The 21,719-nt window shown below is 38.4% G+C and overlaps 1 protein-coding gene across 9 annotated transcripts in view; it reads right to left on the bottom strand.

The window, feature by feature from the left end:
* LOC117405606 (roundabout homolog 2) overlaps window positions 1-21,719 on the bottom strand; it is a 714,952-nt gene that overhangs the window by 119,073 nt on the left and 574,160 nt on the right. The window lies entirely within an intron of this gene.

The raw sequence follows: 21,719 nt of genomic DNA, 5'->3' as shown, positions 1-21,719 counted from the left end.
TCCTCCCTGTTGGGCTGTGGACGCCCCGACTCCTCCCTGTTGGGCTGTGGACGCACCGACTCCTCCCTGTTGGGCTGTGGACGCACCGACTCCTCCCTGTTGGGCTGTGGACGTTCGGGCTCCTCCCACTCAGGCGTAGGACGTTCGGGCTCCTCCCACTCAGGCGTAGGACGTTCGGGCTCCTCCCACTCAGGCGTAGGACGTTCGGGCTCCTCCCGCTTGGGCTGTGGAGGCAAAACCAGCAGGCATTCTTCCTCTGCTGGTGGAGACGGGGACAGCAGGCATTCTTCCTCTGCTGGTGGACCTGCTACCTGGGCTGCTGTTCCACTTATAACTGCCTCCAGGTAGCTGAGGACCAACCCCACACCTTCCTCCCAGGTGCTTACGGTCTGTTCCCTCGCATATGCCTCCCATCGCTCTCTGTCCATAAACTGCAGGAACTGGACGACTACTGGTATAGACTGGGCCTCCAGCCCAGCATTTTCCAGCATCCAGTCCCGCACTTTGATGGCGTCTTCTGCCATTTTTTTTTATTTTTTTTAATTTTTTTTTTAAATCCAAAACTGCGGTTCCTGCTCTGGCCTGAGTCCTGGAGGCGCTGTCGATCCCACGCAGGACACCACGTGTCACAAAGACGGCCGGAGTGGGTGGCGTCAGACCAGAAACAGGAACACAAACAGACAGAGACTTGGGGTTTTGGTGAGGCTGAGCGCGTGATCGCGTTCAGCATTTAATAAACAGAACAGAAAATAAAAGGTTGGAACAGACAAAAACACTGGACACGGCACTATACGCCAAAATAAACAGACATACAAAACGTACTACACTTAACAAACGGTGCACGGAGACAAACAAACACGGTGAGTTTCTTTTACTACTTATTTTACTAACAATTACTACCTCCGTCTCCTATCCCGTTCTCCACTCACCGAAAACCTAACCACCAGTGAGTGAAAACATGCAGCTTTTATGCAGTTGTACCGAGATTCGATTGCTAGTCAATCATTCAATTGGAATCTCGGTACAACTGCACGTGAATTAATTAAAGTGCAATTCCCCGTGCTCACATATTACTTTTTACTTGCACGTGATGTGATGTGCCATCCCCGTGCCTAACTACAAATATACAATTTACACACACGTGAAACACAGACCGCTTATATCCCGTGTACCAATGCCTATACACCAACATTAACATACGCACGCATACATACATACACAGAACACACAAATGCACACAGGGGCGGGGCACTTTGCCACATAGGCCATCAGAGGAAGTTTTAGAAACTAGAAGCAACATCTTCTGGAGTCCTGGAGTCAAAGAACATAGTTGTATAAATTGCATTTTTTATTTGCTATTTCATGTTTCTTCAGAAATCAGAACGAGTGGTTGGAAAGTGTTTTTCATTGTTCTTGTTGAACATGTGGCCAGGGCTGCACATAGACTGTGTAGCCTTGTTAAAACATTACTTCTGGTTCAATATGCTTAAGGGGTGGAAGGAACCCCAGCTAAGAATGGAACAATTTATTAAAATACAGTTAGGAATGTGTCTGGGGCCATGTTAATGTTAAAAAGGGACAAGTTTAAATTGTAGCTTTATACAGTTGCTTGAAGGTGTTATTATTTAGGCATTTTGTGAAGACTAATTTTATGAGGCTGTCAGTGGAAGTTTTGGAAACTAGAAGCAGATGATCAGGGACCTAAAGTCAGAGAACATAGCTGTATAAATTGCATTTTTATATGCTATTTCATGTTTCTTTCAGACTGGTTTTAATAAACCACCATTTGTTAGTTATGAATGCTGTTTCTATCTCTGTACATGATCCTCGGGACCCAATTATACATATTCCAACAACACGCAGAGATACATTGACAAAGTGTTTGCGGGAGTGTTGAAATCTGCAGCATCATCTTTCTTTTTCTTGTATAGCGGTGCAGGATAATGCACATTTTTTGCACGGCTTCATGGAAAGGATGCATGAGTAGCATGGCAACTCAAAAACTGGCTATGGCAACTCAAAATGCATCATAGGATCAGTAGTCCCAAAACAGCAGTAAAATACAATACATAGGCACTAATCTGGACACTAATCCCAATATCCTTTACACTAGTTGTTTAATTGAAAATGTTTGCACAAACAGTACATTTCTGTTAACTGAATTGATATTAAAAGCAGTAATTTACAATAAGCAACTGCTAAAGTTGGCCGTTATAAAATTCAAAGTATCAAGAAATTTGTAAAATTCGATTTTAATGAGAATTGGATAGGGGATATATATTTATTAACATTGTACACAGACAGTAAGAAATACAATTTAATTACATTTCTACAGTATGTTTTTGTTTTCTTTCAATATTTGGGCTAGGTTAATAGTATTCAAATTCAGATTTGCTTCTTTGAATACCATCCCTGTGATGTGATCTCTGTATGAAATATTTTCTCTGTATGAAATTGTTTCACTGTGCACGCAGAGCTCACAGCCATGGAGCATCCAACATCCTAATGCTAAAGTTTTTTTCATTAAAGTCTCTAAATGATATTCATTGCATGTATTTTCTTTTATGTCAATGAAGAACATTGCTAATGATTTAACAGAAACTAAAAACCCTTTAGTGACTATAGCTCAGAGCTACAGTTTAATTTCTCATTGTACAGTATGTTTATGTGTGTTCTTTCACACTTCAGTAGTGAAGTATGTATGGATATACAGTCAATTGTCATTAATACAAATTTCAAGGGGCCCACAGAAAAAATAATTGGCTCAGTAATTTGTATTATGAGGAGTCTAAACTAATGTTTTTTATTGAAATTACAGTAATGTTGAAATCAAATTTCAATTACAGTACAATGAAAAGTATTATGCATTTAAAAGTAATGTGAATTGTATTGAAAATACAGTTGTAAGTGAACTTCTAAAAAAGTATACATTGCAAATTAACTGCTCTTAAAATCTGCATACCCCAGCTGCTGTGCAAAGTTCTCTGCTTTATGTTTCATAGTGGTCCCAGATACAGGCACACTCTGATTATGGGCATTTTTACACCACAAAAGCAAGGCATCCTCAACATCAGGGTATTGAGCAAATCAGAAACTCTGACGACTTGCATCCACAGTTTGCTGCTCATAGGCCTGTGTTATTGTATCACGTTCGCAATGGTTGACAAAGTGTTTGCAGGATTGTTGAAGTTTTTTTCTTTTTCTTGTATGGCGGTGTATTATCAACCACTTTCAACATCTCCACTTTTGTCTGCAGAATAATGCAAGTTTTTTGCGCTGGTCATTCACTTCAATCCTCCATGGAAATGGCTTTGATAAGTGAGCGCTATTGCAACTCGAAAACTGCATATATGGTAACTCGAAATGCATCATAAGATCAGTAGTCCCAAAACAGCAGTAAAATACAGTACAAAGGCGATAATATGGATGCAAGTTAATACATTTCCCAATATTCTTTACCCTCAGCTTTTTGAACAAGGGCAATTTGTTTCATTATAATTTTTTTCCCTTAAGGGCCCAAAAATAATTTGCACAGAAGTAATTTGCAATAAGTGACTGCTAAATTTATCTCAGAAAATTTGTAATATCAGGAAATTTGTTTAATGATTTTGCTGTATGTATTTCGGCACTGTGCCAAAAATAAATAATTTGAAAAAGATGGCAGATTTGCAATAATCATCAATCTGGGTTTCTTGAGGTTAGAAAAAAAGAAGAGGGTTGTTGAAGATGGAAAACGTGCAGGACGTGCAGGATCCGGGTTAGAGCTCAAGGTGGGAATACATCTAATCTGCACACCGACAAGAAAATCACCCATCGTTGTACAGAAATACGCTGGTCTGTACTTACTGTAATAGTTATGGTGAGAAAATGACAAACAAATTCAGGATAGTGGGTTTTAAAACTGTCCTAACCGCAAATCAGCTTCATTTTTATGAGAAACTGAAAGCAGCCTTTTTAGATGAATGCTACTACTGCACAACAATTCCAATATCTTTGACTTCTCTACGGTACTGTACAATTACTCAAGCACATCCTATTTCTTACTGTTTACAAATAAAGCACACTTGCAAAATATCGCTTTTTATCATTATTTTATTTTTGTCAAAATGTTTTTTTTGTTTTTGAATATGAATTTTTAAATTTAGAACTTCCCTTTCTTATTAAGCATTTTTTAACAATATATTACATTTTGGAAGGAAACATGTTAAGCATTCAATATAGTGGTAGCTTATACTAAACTTTCTACTTAAGCAAAGATTGCATAATATATTATGATTTTTTAAAGAATAAATGTAACATAAGCCCCTTTCGCACTGGCATGCTCTAACCGGGTCGCGACCCGGTGTCAAGTGGGTCGGCTACGCGATTTCACACTGCTTTTTAAAGAACCAGGGTCAACCGGGTGACAGAAGCAAGTACACAATGCATGTATGAAATGCCCCAAAAGCAGCAACGTTCACCCTTTGATCTGCTCAGGCTTTCAATATGGCGTGCTTGTTACGGATGCTTCCCTGGATTGAATCGTGAAATGTTTCTTCACCCCTGCTGCAATCTGGCTCATTGTATATTTTTATATATTTTTTTGTGTGTGACGTCACTGAGGGGCTTTTAGTGTCTAAAGGGCGGAGACAGTTTACAGCAGCCAGGCAAAGACAAAAGCAGAAACAAAAATCACAGGGACTTGTTAAGAGCTAATTAAAACATGGGAAACACTGTAAATCTGATGTATTTGACTTATTATTATATTACAACATGTATTATGTTTCATGTGTTTAATATAATATAATATACACAGTAGAAGCCGGTTATTAGCAACCCTGATAAAGACAACTTTCGGTCATTAACAACATTTTCCCAGGAACCAATCCCATCCCATAGACTGTAATGTTAATGGAATTCTGATATTTGCAGTTTATTACTAGTTTCCAGTGCTACAAAGCGCACTTGCATGATTTATAACACACTGACTTTGCGACTGCGTATTTCTGGCGGACCGAGGACAGTTTTATGTTTGCTTTACTCATTGTAAGGGCAATTGTAGTACATCGTTGTGTAGTAGCTTACTATTTAAGCCAACTCCCTTTTTTGTGTTTAACACACACGTGAAGTAAACAGTTCTGTTTGGGTATTTCAGGTTTCTCATGTTCATTTTTGAACACTAACATTTAAAACACATGTATTTCAGTGCCATATTTGTACAACTACGATATATATCGTTCCATATAAATGCACTTGAAAACGGGGGCTTTTCACTTATTGGCAACTTTCGGGTTAATGACAACTTTGTGCTGGGAACTGAGAGGTTGTTAATAAGCGGCATCTACTGTATATATATATATATATATATATATATATATATATATATATATATATATATATATATATATATATATACAGTACAGTATACAACATTTATAAATATCAAGAAACGAGTGACCTGGGAATGACCTGGGAATCTCTGGCACTGCTCTGGCCTGGTTCTCCTCCTACCTCTCCAACCGCATTTACCAGGTAACCTGGCGTGGAGCAACCTCCACACCTCGCCCTCTCTCCACAGGAGTCCCCCAAGGGTCAGTCTTGGGTCCTCTCCTGTTCTCTCTCTACACCCGCTCCCTGGGCCCCCTCCTCGCATCCTATGGTTTCTCATACCATTTCTATGCTGATGATGCTCAGATTTTCCTACCCTTCCCCACCTCTGACTTCACCATCCCCTCCCGTAGCTCTAACTGTCTGTCTGCTATCTCCTCCTGGAAGCACTTGCATCACCTCAAACTCAACCTCTCTAAATCTGACCTCCTGTTCTTTTGCTCCTCCCCCTCCTCTGATCTCTCTATCTCTGTTCCTCTGGAATCTACCACACTCTCTCCCTCCTCCTCAGCTAAGAACCTCGGAGTCACCCTGGACCCCTGCCTCTCTTATTCCCAGCACATCTCCACTCTGGCACGCACTTGCCGATTCTTCCTGAGTAACATCTGAAGAATCCGACCCTTCCTCACCAACTACGCAACCCAGCTCCTGGTCCAGGCCCTGGTACTCTCCCGCCTAGACTACTGCAACTCCCTCCTGGCTGGCCTCCCTGCGTCCGCCACCCGTCCGCTCCAGTTCATCCAGAACTCCGCTGCTCACCTGGTGTTCTCTCTGCCTCGCTTCTCCCACGCAACTCCACTGCTCCGCTCACTCTACTGGGTCTCGATCACCGCTCGCATCCAGTTCAAGACTCTTGTACTAGCCTACAGATGCCTTGACCAGACTGCACCCAGCTACCTTCAGACCCTCATCTCTCCCTACACCTCCACTCGACCTCTCTGCTCCTCCTGCACTAGAAGACTGGCTCTACCTCCTCTACGCTCCCCTGCCTCCAGAGCCAGCTCCTTCTCCACCCTCGCCCCGCAGTGGTGGAATGACCTTCCTACAGATGTCAGGACTGCCCAGTCCCTGACCACCTTCCGGCGCCTCCTCAAGACTCACCTCTTCAGACAGCTCCTGTAGAACTCCTCTTTTTTTTCCCTATGGACACTCTTCCTTAAATGCGCTTTACTTGCTCTTATCTGCCCCCTATTTTACTGCACTTAATCCTGTACTTTAGAGTACTGTAATCTGTCAAGTGTTATTTAATCTGTAGTATTTTGTATTTAATTATATCCTGATGTAACTATCACTGACACTGTTATCTGCTCCGTTACTGAATCGTATTTTGTCATACTTGTACTTGCTAGAACCAAAGTCATTGTATTTGCTCTTAATTGTATTATTACTTGTGCTGTGATTCTTGAAATGTATTTTTGTTTACAACTGTAAGTCGCCCTGGACAAGGGCGTCTGCTAAGAAATAAATAATAATAATAATAATAATAATAATAATAATAATAATAATAATAATAATAATAATATACAGATACTATTTCATGAACAAAATGTATCAGGTACATTTTTTTCCTTATTACTGATAATAATAATAGAATGAATAACTATTATTTTACTTATAAATATTTATTTTGAGAAAATAATCGACAGTAGTGTCCATTACTGCTTATAAAGACCCTGAGAATAAACATGTATTATGCCATTGCAATCACTCAGGTGAAACAATGTCTTGTGATTTGCCCAAACATCAATATTTTTCAACAAAGCTTTCAGGAAGTATTGTAAGGTCCCTCAGGTCATAGAACAACGTGTTTTTATACATGTATTTCTAAGCAGAATACATAATAAAAAATACTTAACGAAAAGTGAAAAGTTTGTATGGTTTCTGAAGTACTTTATAATGTTCCCCAGAGTGTTCTAAAAAAGGACACCAAGATGCTACTGTAGAAAATAGATTTTTAGTGATTTTTTTTATAGGAAAAGAGTCGACTACTGCAAAAAACACCTGGTCCTGGGGGAGCATCCCACTGAAAAATGCTTGGTCCTGAAAGGGTTAACAGTGTGGACTCAGCACTACATCTTTAAATATGCCTTTTGTTTTAAGTTCCCTCTCCCCAACTTTCTCAATAAACATACCAATGGAATGAATCCTCAATCTGATAGTTAAAATTCCCACCAGCTATCTCATTATCCCTATGCAATAAATATGCTGAAGCATCAGTAATTCTGACAGCTTATCAGACAAGGATAAACCAAAATTACGAATTCAACAGCCCTTGGTTTCATAATAAAATAAAATAAAGGTTTGAATTCAATTGTTTTTAAGAGCATTATCTGGTACACTGGTCTGACTCTTATTTACAGTCATAAATCATAAAAAAAAAGTTGTTCTTACTTTGATTGGCAAATAAGCTTCATATTCTGAAGGGAAGATGAATGAATTCACGTGAGACGACAACCATAACATGGAAAAACTGTCAAACGCACATCAGCGACTTAAAACACTGATTCAGCTAACAATGTAGGAATTATTTTGACTGGGAATAGGTTGTCATTAGCCATTAGCCATTTTCCAGGCACATCAGACGCCAGGATCCAAGCATAGACATGTATAGTATATACATGTGACTAAAAACTAGGACTAATAGTATGTACAGATGAATGTACATATGGGCACTTCCAGTGTATCTCTAATATGATATATATTAGTTTTAATGGTCACATTTTTACCACTAAGCTAGTTTGAGTTAATCCACTATAAAATATTTTATGTATTCTGGGGACAGGCTTTCTGTCAGCTAGTCCAAGGCTTGGTAAATCCTTCTTTGAAATTCAGATCAAGTTGGTATCATTATGCTCTGGAGAGAAAACAAGTGCCACCTGCAGGATAAGCACATTAAGGTTTAGTATGCATATCTGCTGAGGGCCCCTCTGTTAACAAAGGGAGATTGTAAAAGATGTGGGACAGTTAATGGATTTTATAAGGACTTAAGGTTACCGGTATTTCAGACTTAGGCAAATATAAACAAACAATGCCTATATATAAACTTTACAGCCACATAAATCATACATTTGTCACCTGACTCTGGGTGTTGCAAGAACTCTCAACCGAGCCTAACTTGTTTGAGAAGAAAATACAGGTGGAGAAAATTGGCAGGAAAAACAAAGCACAATAGTGTAACTGTGACTTCATTACATTGTGCATAATGGTAAGTAATTAGGGGAGAATGGGCCAGTTGAGTCATGGGATACATTTTTAATTAAGCAATTACATTGTGTTTGAGTATGGTGTCCAGGGTAATTTTGAACCTCAAGTATACTACTTTAAGTGATGCCTAGAAAGTAGCATAGACCAAAGCTATTTTCTACACTCCAATGTTAAAATAGGTCGATGCTTCATGACAACCCCTAATACTGGTGTACTTTTAACCATATTGACATGTTGTCATGTTTTCTATACCTAAGGTCCTAAGATTAAACATGTTGCCATTATTAGAAATAGAGTAGGTTTAGTTTGATTGCTTTTCTTTTATAACAGCACCTTGATAGGTACTTGCTTAGTTTAGATAAGTATAGAGCATTTAGATTCACGAACACCTCTAAACAACCCCCTTTGAAGTATTCAGGTGCTTTTTCAATTCAAGCAATAATCTGAGTGAATGGGAGCCCCTGGTCAATATATTAATGACAATAATGCATACAATGTTAGGGATCACATCAGTTGGCATGCCCTGGAAATATGTGTGTTCATTCTGAAACAATATAATTAACTCTTAATGAACCTCTCCCTTCCCCCTACTACAATCAATTTAGCCTAATCCTTGCTTTATGGTAATGTATAGCTCATTAAAATGTCAGTTAAAAACTCATTAAAATGCACACTAAGAGGTAATGGCTTCATTACATTAATATGTTGTAAAGCAAAAAGAAATAGAAGACTGCTTTATAATCATTTAATTGTGGCCAAAACTGAATTCATTTGCATAATAATAAGGGATGCTCAATAATTTCTGCAGTGCTCAGTAATTAACAGGGCTATAATTAAAGATGCATTTTCAAAAAATAATTTCGGCTCCTTCTAAACTTCTTCCTGCTTTCATTTTAATTGGGAGACATGGGGGAACGAGGTTACACCTGTATTTCATGGACCTATAAAAAGAGATCAAACCTTTTCATGGTTCTGGGTTCTTAAGCCCTAGTTAGGTTGGCCACCTGTTAAATTGTCTCAATTATAAATCTGTGAAAAGTGTACACGTGATATGGCTTGGTGTGATTTACTGACAACCCAAAGCCTTGAGTTCAGAATAGTAGTAAACCTACAAATACTCACAGCAGGTGCGCTAAGGTTTAATAAGAATATAATATTTGACTAGAGCCTTCAATCTGAATCTCACAACGGGGTTTTGGTATTGATCTCAATAGATACAAGAAGCACAAAAAATACCAGTCTATAGTTATGAGCAGACCCAATGCTAAAATGTTAAAGTGGAGTGTAATCAAACGCACACATATTCACTGTATGAACCAAGGGTGCTAGCACTACCAAAGGATCTTTAATAAAGAACCCTGGACCTTGCATTTTGGTATCCCTGGGCTGCTCCACGTTGCTGTAGAAATATTTTGTGTTTTGTATTTTTTAAACAGAATTGCTAGTTTAAGAAGAAATTAGAAAATTGGTGACCAGCAAGTACCAGAATGAAACCACTACTTATATGGTCATATCCAAAAATACCCTGTTCCAATGCTATATTGAGAACGATTAACTCAACTGTTAATTTTCTTCATCACTGGAGTTTTGTCAACAAAAGCATGTATCTGTGTGGTCCTGCAGGCACAAAGTGAAGAAACTAAACTAAACTAAAAAGAGTGATCAAAGCCAGTAAGCAGGCAATCTTAGAACAAAGGAAACTTTCAAAATGTTTGATAGAGACTTGCTTTACTTTATACCTTAGTGTCCCACCATTCACTCTACCCAATCTCTTTCCACTGATGGTCTCCAGTAAAGTATCCGTAATCACATGTTCCCTCAGAATTACGGTGACAAATATCACTGTTATTTGGTGTCACAGTTAAAAGAAGGATAAATCACCTTGTTCTCACTACCTTTCCCCCCATGGTGTGGTGTTAGTAAAAGGCAATAGCCCAGCCCACCCTCCTGACGTCTTTAATTGACCTCATGGAGAGTGTTATCCAGAGCTGCTCAAGCAGTGCTAATAGTTTCTGTCTACTGCTTGCACATGGTGTGGCTGGCACATGCTGCAGCTGGAAAAGGCTAATAGGGGTGTGTAATGTCTGCACAGTGTGGCAGAATCTCACACGGTCCAGAGAGACCACAAATAACCTCTTCCGTGTCCGCACTGCTTAAACTTTGGGAAGGGATAATGAGACACAGTGTTTGTGCTCATTGACGACTTTAACAACCACAAAGATTTATCTTTTTAATTCCTAATTTGTTAGCAGTTTTATTTAAACCAAAGTCCCTGCAATAAACAAGCATAGACAGCAAAGACAGATTGATAACCTTTTTGTTTGTTTTAGTTGTTCATCTGAAGGATATGCTGTACAAATAAATAATGCTTAAAGGATGGGAAGGCAACGTATGGTCCTGCCAACAATCAAAGGTAATGTAAAATAAATGTGAAGTTACTGTCAGGGGCAATAATTGTTATTATTATAAAGTGCATTCATATAATTGCCTATGTTGTGCTCCTTAGCACCCCCTTTTGAAGTATAATGGTGCATGCTGTTATTGTGGACAACAGTGTTGATTTCAAAATAACTCCAAGCACCTAACAACAGCATTCGTTCTGAGGAACATTGCTCTGTCAGGGTCTTTGGGAGATAACAGTTTTGCATGTGCTACGGGCCCCCTGAAACCATCTCGAACCTCCAGGGGTCCCCAGCCCCCAGTGTGGGAACTCCTGATTAAACAACAAGAACTCTATACCCTTTAAGAAGCACTGTCACCACTACCCTTTGTTTTCCTTAACTTACTGTACTTATAATCTCAGAGGAAGTTTAAACTGCTTTGTCCATTGCCGGGCAGTTTCAGCCAAATATTCGGTACAATATTCTAAACAAATGGTGTCAAATTAATAACTGAATTGTGGAGTGCTGTCTTAAAGTACAAAATAATAAAAACTTGTAATGTTGCAGTTGACATTGTATCATTAAATCCCTCTTTTGTCAGTATGCATATTTTATTTATCTTTATTAGGGTTAAGTAAAAGCCCTCTTTGCTACGGGGCATTGCCGTGGACTGGTGCCTGCCTTCCAATTATTGAGGAAGTAATTGGGTTCTTAATAACCTCAATTTAAGTGGTTTTGGGCTTGTAAAATATGTCATTCTTCCACATCAGACCCTTTTAATTAAGCTCTCTGTTGGAGATGAATAGTTTTATCAACCGTAGCCCGATGAGCAACCATTCAGCATAAGATACATTCATTTGATAGAACAATGGTTTTATTGCTACTGTACCCATATCCATGTACATTTATTATGCTGTATTAGTTCCTCTCTGTTGACCCATATCTTATCCGGTTTCCTTTTAAGAACCCAAATTTATGCAAAAGTAGAATTTTATGGTATTTCATATTATACTGAATACTAGAAGTACACCCACCCGTCATTATATCACCCCTCGCTATACTACGGATTTGGATATATCACTGTCCTGGAGTTGGCTCCCCATTTTTACTGTCTAACTGTGTGCCTTAGCTGCAATATACATAGGCACTTAGAATTACTGTTAGTTTTATTTCGTACAGTACATCACAAACAACAATATACAAAACAATTAAAAACATTAATATTGTACTCTTATCACATACACACGTATTGCACAATAACACAAAGCAAATTAAATATCTACTTGCTGAAGCGGTTTTTATTTTAGCCAACAAGGTGTTCACCTGTGGCAGCAATGCACTAGCAAAAGCCACAAGGCAGTGACGTCAGCTCCCTAGCAACAAGTCTCCTATGTTGGGAATGGATTCTTTCAATGCAGCGGGTTTGTGCATTACAGAAAGGAAAAGAAGACTAAAGTTGATGAGAAGCAATTACCCTCCGCTGTACGAATTAAAACAGTGTGCTGCTTTTTATACGAAAAATGAGAAAAAGCAGGTTGCATAGAGGATTTATACTGGACCCTGATGCCCCCGATAAAACAAGGGAGTGGTTGTACAGTATTTGTTAGCCTATTTGTTTTTCTATGGGTCTCTCGCTATATCGCAGCCCTCAATATATAGCAGATTTATATTGGACCACGACACCCGTGATATATCAATTGGGTGGTGTATTTAGGAGAAGGAAAGTGCTGCTGAGCAGAATGTTTCAGTGTCTTTGGTGCAGGCTTGCCTAGAGCTTTGCTAAGCTAAGTATGCGCCTCAGTGAGGGAATGGAACAGCAACAGACCTCTCTTGCATTGCCATCTTAATCCATTTGAGCCTCAGCTCAGTGTGGGCTGGCACAGCATGCACCAAAGAGACAGCTGCTTTTCCATACTGTCATATATAGGTGGCTGTACATTGAGCAAACATTTATCCATTGAGTTTTCTGAATGTAGCAATTAATAATTTTAAAAATACCCACAACATATCCTTCTGTCTCTGTATTATATGTCCTTAAAGGACAAGTAATACAGTGTTCTACAGGCCATTAGCAGGCTATCCCTGGTTAAGTGAGAACCATACTCCATTGGAAACCTGACCCACTTTCAGTAGTAACCACAGTTGCTAACAGCCCCTGGTAGTTTCCTTGAGAAGTGTACGCAGCTTGTTTTGATTTGCAGCGGTTTCTACCACACATTTTACCTACAGTAATTGCCTGTGAAGATGGCAAGTTCAAAAATGTGTGTGTGTTGGTTGAGTCCAGACTCGTTGATTAAGTGATACATGGTAAGTTGTATGTTCGCTTCAACAATGTCACCTATTACTGCAGTAAAAAGACAGGAAAAAGAAAGCAGTTTATGTGTACTGTTTAATATGTACTTGGCTATCGTCCCACACCACTATAGGGAGTGAAGACATTGCTGTTGCTGTTGTATTTTCCATCAGGGAGTGTTTTTATCTAGGAGCTTCATGCTTAAATCAGGAGAGAGTGGTTAACGTGACACATTACATGACTGGATGTGATAGGACACAGAGATTGGTTGGGAGTTCCAAAGCTAGACGTTCAAGCAATAGCTGTGAATAAAATGTATTAAAATTACAAGCTTCCCATTAATATAATTTTTGACATAACCTACTATTTAACTATTTTAACTAATGTGGAGAGGTTCCATTTATTTTAAATATTCTGTTGTTCTAGCGATTAGGCTGTATATTCTAAAACCTTTCAATTGCTTCTCAACACTTACACTATTTGTGGTGTTTCAATTATTGTCATAAAGTATGTTTCCACGTCTTCCTTCATAGTTTAGGTCTATCCTGTTTATTTTACGTTTATTATCTTCCTCAATCAATATATGTGCATTCTTTCACATCAAATACCATTTCTTTTCTTTCTAAATAAGACAAAGACCTTCATAATTCACATGGGGTGCCATTTGTGTTTTTCACAGCTATCTATTATACTTGCTGTCTTGATGCAAACTACATCCATGTAACACATTGCAAGACAGCCTTGTTTCAGCTCTTTTCTATTACATTGTTCAAATAATAATGCAAAGCTTTCCTCACCATGTGCTCTTTCAAAATAAGGGTGGAATGCGAAATCAGAGTTTGCAAAGATGTAGCGGCATTAAACTAGATTTATTGATCATTTTATAGATCTTAAATGCTGGAGGAAGACCAATAGTTAATCTGCCTACTAGAGTGACCTTGCTGAGGGCTCATTTATAGCACTTGCAGTTTATTGTTTTTGCAAACAGCACAAATCCTAGGTATCTTGGTCCAAAATTCATGCGACGCATACAGATACGTGTCCACACTTGAAAATAAAGAAAACGTCAAAAAGCCCAGTTTAGATAACCATAGGCAAATATGTTTGATCAGCAGGAAAAATGCAAAGATCAAAATACTGCAAAACAATTTGAAGTGCCTGTAGATGGTGTAGAAAACTACTTCCAAAATACTGCAGTGCAGTACTTCACTATTTTTTTGTAATGGCTGACAATTGCTCTGATACAAGTAACAATGGTTTATGGTAATATAATGTATTTAGATATTGTATTCTGATCAAAGAAGATGTGTTCCTTATTTCATACCATTAGGCAAGTGCATACACTGCATTTGCAGTTGAATTGTTTTGTATATATATATACATCCAAGTCTTGCTAGCTCAGCAAAGGATTGCTACATTAAACACACCTAATCATAAACCATAAGAATTGAAAGCGACTGCATTAAGGAACCTGAAGAGTGGGTGATGTGGAAACCTGTCACCCAGTGAATAAAAGATAGTTTTATGGTTCTACTGTGTTGTGATGGAAACATGATTACTTTTTTTTTTTTACCTGCTATTTTTAACCCTTTGGGAGATTTTCCCCCAATCCTATTAAGAAGTGTACAGAAAAAAAGGAGTGCCCCTCAGGCCCTAACTGGTTAAGGAAATCATTTTTTCTCTAATTACAGTACCAGTGCGTTGAGAAATGACAATGCTGAGAAGGCATATCCAGTATTTATTTTTAATGTTCTAAAAGCTTTTAAACGATGATGTATAAGACTTTGCATACTTGAGCCAAAAATGTGTATTAAATGTGTGTATGATTAAATTGACTTAGTGACTAAGATTCATCTCTCAATTCAAAGGTCTTTTTAATATAATAAAAAATAGCAAAGTACTGAAGCAATTAATTTTTTGCAGTTTTATATTTTTTTGTTGGGTATTTATATAGTGTATGACATTGGCTATGTCCATTCTGTCGCCCAGAATGGAACGTTCTTTTTCTAGAATTTTGATGTCATCATACCATCATTGTACCATACTTTCATAGATTTTGAAAATGCACATTCTAACCGTGGAATGTCAGGAGGGGGTAGGCCAGTGCCAATTTGGTATGGCTAACATTGGGGCAGTTTCCATGGAAAAAGAAAAATACATCTAATCTTTTTCTCAATTTTTTTGGTGTACCTTTCGGGAAGTGTGAGTTTCCATGTAGTTTTCTTTTAGCCACAGAAATTCTCCTTCTAAATACAAATAACCTAATTCATATTAAAATACGAGAGAGTGTATTTCTGTCTGCGTTCCAATTTGGCCTTGCATGACTACTCATATCGTACAGCTTTCTTTGGAAACTATGTTGTGTTTCTGAAAGGGGAATCCACCCACTAATCACATATGTAATCAAGCTGTTTCTTTAAATAGCCCTCTAGTCTATGCCTTGTCGTTTCTTTGTTTGGTCCTCCTCCTCCTCTGCCTCCACCTTGCAGCGTGCCTTGTCTAGAGGGAAGGTGGCCCAGAGTGCCACTTGTCCTGCCCGCTGGCATTAGTTATCATTCAACCAATATACATTACATCATAGTTCGGCCAGTGCATAGGGGCAGCTATCGAGTTCACTGGACTAGGCCATGGGCCAAATTATATTATGTTTCATTATGGGCATGGTCATTTGTCAAAATTCAATAAAGAAGTGTTCATTTCAATCTTGTGGATGTCTCCTTTCTGAATAAACTGGGTTTCCACAAAGGTTTTAGTTTGTGTTGAAGCACTGCAAGTGAAGTCTGCCTCATTTGGCCCCCCAAAAAATGAATACAAAAACCAAAACAAAAAAACAAGATAGTTTTACACAAATACCATTTCCGTTCTCCTAAAACAAATATTCCTCAATGAATTAGGTTTAAGAGATTTTACTTCAACTCTAGGTGGACGCTCAAGCCCGGTGCTGTCAGTAGCCCGCAGCAATAAAAGCCACTAGCAATGAATTCCCAGCTATGCTAATTTAATACATTTTGGGATACAAACATGACTTTTTTGTCCTTGGTAGGTACCAATGATCGATGCTACCTAAGGCTAGTATACAGTGTGTTGCATCTTATAGCTAAAGTACAGAAAAGTCTAAGCTTAAAGCAATCAGCTATCCAATCACCAAAAACAAAGATAACAAAAGTGTAAAAGGGAGAAAAAAATATCTGTGCTTTGCAAAGGGATTTGCTATGTATTTCTTTATATAAAATATATTGTATTTGTAGTAGTTTTGGTATTTTTTTTTTATTACCGTGCTTATAAAACAACCAAACTATGAAGCTCTAGCATTTTATGAGTTGAAAGACAATAATATGAAACATTAAATAAATGGTGTCACATAAAAATAAAATACAAATATTGAATGGAGGTCTCTAAACCCTCATCTCTAAATTCATGGCTACTCCAAGCAGATTTCAGATAATAAAGGACTGCTTGGTATGCCCTTTACTATAGTATAAAGTTGCGTGAGGTTACGTCACAAATGGGATTTTCACTGCTGGAGTCTTGTAAACATAAGATACAGCTTCCGGACATGCTTCCATGCAAAAAAAGTTAATTGTATGGCTTTTTAGCGTGAGAAGGCGATTTACCCACCCTTTGAAGTCGTACAGTGTTTTAGAGGCGCACTTCCTATAGCGTGTGGAATGTGCATGGTATGTGCTGCTGCGTCACACAAATCATGACAGTGGAGAGAGCGACTTTCTAAGCTGCGTGGAAACCTGGCCATTGTTCCATGAATCGTTGGTCTATTATTGCTATAAAATAGTATTGCTACACAATAAAAAAAGGTATTGTCATTGGGATACACTGATTAAACAAGTATATTACTCTGAAAAAACCCTACGTTACCAGCAATAGCAAGTATTGCTCAGTGGTCCCAATATGGGAGCACACTGGTAATGACATGGTACCATGGTACTTTAATGGATCATTAGGGTGTATAATTAACCATTCCACTGATTGACGGTCAGGATCATTTGATATGGGCTATTGTGAAAAATCAAAGCAATCTATTGTTAAATGAGGAATCCATAATGTGACCCGTGAATTTAACAAGATTATTCAAAACAATTTGTAAAAAAAAAAAAAACGCAATTTCAAGCCTATTCCATTTTCTTTTTCTTTTTCTTTTTTTTTACTAGCAGCCAGTTTAAAATGAATTTAACGAGATGCAATGAAGTGTGACAGAAACATAAATAAACATAACTACAGTTGTTACCAGCCTGTTAAAATGAACCCGGAATTGTAGAAAGGCTGTTAGAATTTAATGTGCTCTAGTTACCTTCGTTTTTGCCAACTCTCAGCTGAAAACCAGCACTGCCTGTTACACACTTCGGTTCCACTGGAATCCTTCTATTCCAGTGGACTCGCAGTTCCTAGCAGCAGACAGCTACGTGTGCTTCACAGGAGTAACAGCTGTTAGATATGCTGATTGACACTTGTGAAGACCTTGTCCTCTTTAAAAATGCACTATTCTCTGCAATTGCAGCTTTCCTGAGGATATCTCTAGGCTTAAAGCCCAAATACATCCACAGTTTTCAGAAACAAAGGAATAATTTAACCCTCTCCACCCATGGACAAAAAAAATAACCAATTTTCATGAAATATGAGAATTGTGCATTTGTACATGTTGAATGCGTTTCCTAAATGACTTCTATATAATGAATAGATCCTCAAAGGCAGAGAGTGACTTAAAATAAATAATATTCAGATTGTAATACTGCATCCCAGACTACGACACACACACACACACACACACACATATATATATATACATACATACACACTGCTCCCTCGCTATAAGGCTCTTGGTTATAACGCACCTCGGATATAACGCTCCTACAGCATGTCCCCCAATTCCCTATACTAGTGATTCATGTAGTATTTATACAGTAAATACAGTACCGGTGTTGTTCAAACTGTAAAGAACTTCTCATTCTAACTTCCGTTTCTGTCTATCCCTTTTGATACAGTATCTGAACTGAAGAAAAGCTGCGCTGCCACTTTATAACACAGACATCTTATTCAGCATTAGTTTTATAACTAAATAAATATTAGGCCTATTATAGTGGAAAATGATTGACCCGAGGGAAGACTATTGTTACCGATGTGGGGCTAAAATGCCTGAAACTGCAGGCATTTAATTGTCCACTATTAGCTGAGTCTGCACTACATATTTAATATATGAGTCAGTCAAAATAATGAGAGGCGAGGCTGGATAGTAAATATGACTTTATATACTGTAAAGCCATAAATATTTGCGAGCCATTTATTAATATATATATATATATATATATATATATATATATATATATATATATATATATATATATATATATATAAATATTTTTGGCATGAATATCTTAGTGCTGTACATATAATAATGTAATATTCTACCAGTGCTACCAGTGCAAGGCGGTCACCAACATTTCTGGAGCAAAATAGGTTTTATGAGTGTGATTCGCCAAATATTTATGACTTTGAGCATTTTATTTAAATATAGCTGATAAAGCATAAGTAAATAGCTAAATAACATAAATAATATAAAATGTTCATACCGTGTACAACCCCTATATGTAAAATCACCCTTGAATGTAAAAAATTACCCCTAAATGTAAAAAAAATTACCCCTAAATGTAAAACACCCCCTAAATGTAAAAAAATGTACCCCTAATAGTAAAACACACCCTGAATGTAAAAGGGGTAACTTTTTACATATCGGAGGTGTTTTACATATAGGGGTGTAACAGGGGGAGACCTGTGCTGACTCTTCTGATGTGTTCATAGTGCTGCAGGGAGAGGGCAGCAGCCCGTCAATATCCGCCTGTCAGTCATGGCAGTGACACAGAGAGGTGGGAGAGTGGGTGTGCGGGCTTTCCTTCTCTCTGAGTGGCTGAGAGGCGGGTCTTGGGGGAATTGCTGGCCCTATAAGTTAACATTCTGCTGTTCCCTCAGGTCTACCCTCTGAGACGTAAAAGGTGTGTGGAAGCGCTGGAGTAAAAGCTGCAGGGACGGAAATCCCAACAAGAGAAATAAATAAATAAATAAATAAAACAATTAGCGGTAGCGGGGAAAAACCTTGGGCAGCCCCGGTAAACAGTGTATAGCAGGCTGAGGGAGCCGCTAGTGTAGGACGGAGACCCGGGCCGTGCGGGTAGCGACGGTTGGGGTGAAGCTGCCGAGCGCAGCACCTTTTATTTGTAGTTTTGTTTACTGTGTTTTATTTTCCCTGTTCCTTTCGCCTTTTGATTATTGTTTTGTTTGAACCTCTGTATCCTGTACCACCCCCGGTATAGTTGTGGCTCTGTCGCTACCATAGTTGGTACGGCAGACCACAGACAACAGCGCCCTCTGCGGGCTGAAAAGAAATTAAGCTCCCATAATAAAATTGGGCACCTGTGCGGTGTTCCTAAATTACTTCTCTGTGTCCTGTGTGTCAGTGAATTAACCACCACCCTTCCACAAGGGGTAACAAAAATAAATAAAAGGTTTTAACAAAAAGACTGTGCTCACAGAGCAAAATAGAAGGTGTAAACAAAACAAATCTCGAACACAAAATAATAAATAAACCATACAGGTCAGGCTGGGCAGTCGCTGTCACTGTTCCTGTATATTTTTATTCAGTTTCGTTTTCACTCTCTGTGCTCGCTCTCTCCTCTCTAACACCCACCACGAGTGCAGCGCGATGCAGGCTTTTATGCAGGTAACCGTCTCCCGATTAGCAACAAATTAAATCACCTAATTAATTCGGAAGATGGCCACCTTCTGCACGAGTTTATTAATTACTGTGGATGGGGTTTCCCAGCCACGCTACTAACCAAAATAAACAAAACACATGGCTACGCCGTCAATACATAAAAACAAATAAACAATAACAAAACACGCAGTGCTTTGCCGTCATATAAATACAATAACTAAATCATAATACAAAACAAATACAAAATAACACACTACACAGGGGTGGAGGGGGAAACCCCATTCTAAAAATAAAAAAAATACATTTAAATCAGCAGGGCTTACTACCGCCCTGCTACAGGGGTGTTTTACATACAGAAGTAACTTTATACATATAGGGTGAGGTCTTTTACATATAGGGGTAACTTTACATATGGGGGTGTTTTACATATAGGGGTAACTTTTTACATATAGGGAAGGTCTTACATATAGGGGTAACTTTTTACATATGGGGTGTTTTACATATAGGGGTAAGTTTTTACATATAGGCATAGACTTTTTACACATTGTGAGTTATTTACATTTAGTGAGAGGTTATTACATATCGGGGTAGATGTTTTACACATAGCAGCATTTTTTTTGTACAACCTAAATATGTAAAATCACCCTAAATGTAAAAAACCTACTAAAATGCAGTTATACTCGGTCAGTCACACTTGCCCATTAAATCCTCCAAAACACATGTTCAATGTTGTACCAACCGGGATAGAGATTCTGATTCCTCCTTCACTGGAGCCACACCCTGCACCACGTTGGGTGTTTTAACATTGCTCTTAAACTCAAAACAACCCCACTGTTCCTTCCAGAGTAATCTATTTACTGATCCCAAGGGATCCACTATTCTGTTTTCTATTACTGGGTTGAAATATATTGTTGGCATAGGAAGGTTCTGTTCACACACCAAAGTCATTGCAGCGCAGATAGGTCTTCTGATATACAATACTGCATCATTTAGCTTATAATTTCAACTAGCAACGGTGAACTGATGAATGGTGGGCAGCATATCATGCCGTGGGGTCTCATCACAAGACCGTCTCTTGCATTCATCGTTTGGTGTGCTGTGCTGAGGTGTGTGATCACATTCTTCCTCGAAAGAATGGTCACCACCAGGGCTTGCTGCAGACATTCTCTCACATTCATCATTCGGTTTGCTGTGCTGAGGTGTCACATCACATTCTTCCTCGGAAATATGGTTGCCATCAGTACTGGGGGCAGATTCTCTCAGTCAAATCATCGGTCAAAATGCTGTGCTGAAGGCTCGAATCAGACATTCTCTCAGTGAATTCAGTGATCCGGGCTGAAGTGTGTCATTACGTTCTTCCTCTGATGAAAGTTTGTTCTCAGGGCTAGAGTGAGACTCAATGAATTCATCTTCATTTGCTGTCAGATGCAAACTAACACAGTGCTCACCCTTGCCTTCCGGAAAATAACCCAGATAAAGAACAGGCCCATCGAAAACCTCACTGGACTTTATGTAATGATAACTGTCAATAATTAGCAACAAATGGGTTTCATACAAAGTATGTTGATTGCCCAAATACTTTTGTTAAAGTATGAAATTAGTTTTGCATGTTATTTTTCATTGTATGCATGCTATGTAATAATCCTTTGCTTTATTATAAAGCTGAATCTCTAATTTCTATCTTTCAATAGAACAATTAGAAATTATAGAAATCACTTTCTTTGTGGTTTTTCTAGTTTTTTTTAAATGCCCA

The sequence above is a fragment of the Acipenser ruthenus genome, chromosome 9, assembly GCF_902713425.1.
Source record: "Acipenser ruthenus chromosome 9, fAciRut3.2 maternal haplotype, whole genome shotgun sequence".
Lineage (NCBI taxonomy): Eukaryota > Metazoa > Chordata > Actinopteri > Acipenseriformes > Acipenseridae > Acipenser > Acipenser ruthenus.
Note: the sequence above shows the minus strand (reverse complement) of the source record. Positions and strands in the feature narration are given on the sequence as shown.